At 54.4% G+C, this 2,619-nt stretch overlaps 1 pseudogene; it reads right to left on the reverse strand.

Annotated features, from left to right (window-relative positions):
* Nucleotides 1-569: 569 nt before the first annotated feature.
* Nucleotides 570-1,498, reverse strand: LOC118354326 (39S ribosomal protein L42, mitochondrial-like; annotated as a pseudogene).
* Nucleotides 1,499-2,619: the final 1,121 nt, after the last annotated feature.

A 2,619-nucleotide genomic window follows, 5' to 3' on the forward strand; every position in this document is an offset into this window, starting at 1 on the left:
TAAATCTTAAAAAAAAGTTATGTGAAATGAAATAATGAAATGCCAGATTTTAAAAATAAAAGTGGAAATACTGAGAGGCTTGTTATTGGGGATCCCTGGGTGGCTCAGTGGTTTAGCACCTGCCTTCTACCCAGGGCGTGATCCTGGGGTCCTGGGATGGAGTCCCATGTCCGGCTCCCTGCACGGAGCCTGCATCTCCCTCTGCTTGTGTCTCTGCCTCTCTCTCTCTGTGTGTGTGTCTCTCTCATGAGTAAATAAATAAAATCTCAAAAAAAAAAAAAAAGGCAAGTTATTGGGGCACAAGGGTGGCTCAGTTGGTTGGATGTATGACTCTTGATTTCAGCTCAGGTCATGATCTTGGGGTCATGGGATGGAGCCCTGCTTCAGGCTTCACATCCAGCCCAGAGTCCGTTTGGAATTCTCTGCCCTGTCCCACTGCTCACTAGTGCTCTCTCTCTATCTCTCTCTCTCTCTCTCAAAAAAAAGGCAAGTTATTAGAGAATTTCAGGATGATGGGAAACAAATAACTACAGGGGTTCCTGAAACCAAGTATTTAATTCTTTTTTTAAGATATTAAAAGACATTTTATTATTATTTTGCTATATAACATATTAGTGAAAATACTCAATTGCGTTTCTCAAATGGCAAATGAGACACAAGATAACATCTTTCTGATTCCTGAAAACCTCAGTATCATCTGTCTTTTGGAGGATCCAGTTTCCTACAACGTCTGTGATACTGTGTGCACGAGGACACCAACGGTGCTTCGTAGTGAAGAACATTTTGCGAAGTTGTTCTATCAGGAGTCCTTGCTCAAAGTGTTCATTTTTTTCCCTTTAGTCTGGTTTTCAGCACTCGGTCATGTGTTTCTTCATTATTATGCAGAGGATCTGGCCCAGGGGTAGGTTTTGTGTGCTCATAGGCAATGTCCACGGAAAGGTGGTAGCAGGGCAGCCCGGTGGCCCCGCGGTTTAGCGCCGCCTGCAGCTCAGGGCCTGATCCTGGAGACCCTGGATCGAGTCCCACGTCGGGCTTCCTGCATGGAGCCTGCTTCTCCCTCTGCCTGTGTCTCTGCCTCTCTCTCTCTCTCTCTCTGTGTCTCTCATGAATAAATAAATAAAATCTTAAAAAGAAGAAGGGTGGTAGCATACAATCGTCCTGCCATCAGATGCTCTGCTTTGCAATCCGTCATCCGCTAGGGGAGAGTACCTGGACTGATGGCAAACACAATATAAAGCTCCGTTTTGAATTGGAAACAAAGGTTTCCAGACAGTTCTGTTTGGTACTGCCCGTCTTACTGCCGCCAACGCCGCGGTGAATCAAGACGCTTCCTGGGGCTGTGAAAGATGATGACTTGGAGAGAAGCGATTTTAGCTGCTGCCCCCGCGCCCGCCCATTGTCATCCCCGCGCACCTTCCGCCGCTTTCTGCGCGGCCTGGGTGGCGCGAAAACCACTCTCCTGACCCCGAACCAAGGAACGAAACATCCAGGGGGGCATTCGGTCCCCTCAATCCCGGGCACCACGCCCCGCTGAACGACTGCTCACTGCAGGGAGAGAAATTCAGACGGGGAATTCCTCGGCCCAGAAATCAACCCCAAAGCAAAAGCTTCGGGGAGCCTCGAGGGATCTGCGGGTTCAGCAGCGGCTGCACGAGCGTCGGCCCGAGCCCGAGCGCCGCAACCAAGAGCCGGGCTGGAGGGGTCCGCAGCCGGCGGGCGGCGCGGGCGGCACCGGGGGGCCACGGAGGGCACGGAGCGGACGGAGGGGACGGGAGGGCAGGGGAGGGGACGGAGGGGACGGGAGGGCAGGGGAGGGGACGGGAGGGCAGGGGAGGGCAGGGGAAGGGAGGGCAGGGGAGGGGATGGGGAGGGCAGGGGATGGGACGGAGGGGACAGGAGGGCAGGGGAGGGCAGGGGAGGGGACGGAGGGGACGGGAGGGCACGGAGGGGACGGGAGGGCAGGGGAGGGCAGGGGAAGGGAGGGCAGGGGAGGGGACGGGGAGGGCAGGGGAGGGCATGAGAGGGGACGGGGAGGGCCCGGGAGGGGACAGGAGGGGACAGGAGGGCAGGGGAGGAGACAGGAGGGCAGGGGAGGGCCCGGGAGGGGACTGGGAGGGATGTGGGGGGGCGGGGGGAGGGGACGGGAGGGCCCGGGAGGGCAGGGCAGGGCCGCAGCCAGCTCTCCCGCACTACGGACAGGGACTGGGGACACCAGGGGCTTTACCTTGCCGCCAACGGCAGGAGACACATAGACACCTCCACATAAAGCTTCTGGACCTGCCAGCTTCTAGAAACTCCTTGGCCGGAGGAGGAGAGGGCGGCAGTTACCTGTTCTCTATTGTTAAGAGTCTCTTATGGTTCGCCTCCCCCTCTGTTCTTATTTTATTTTTCCTTCTCTTCCCCTATGTTCATCTGTTTCTTAAATTCCACATGAATGAAATCATATGATAATTGTCTTTCCCTGACTGACTTATTTCGCTCAGCGTGATAAGCTCTAGCTCCATCCACATCATTGCAAATGGCAAGATTTCCTTCTTTTTGATGGCTCAGTAATATTCCATTGTGCATGTATACCACATCTTCCTTACCCATGCAGCAGGCAATGGACATTTGGGCACT

Source organism: Canis lupus, chromosome 3 (assembly GCF_003254725.2).
Source record: "Canis lupus dingo isolate Sandy chromosome 3, ASM325472v2, whole genome shotgun sequence".
Taxonomy (NCBI): Eukaryota; Metazoa; Chordata; class Mammalia; order Carnivora; family Canidae; genus Canis; species Canis lupus.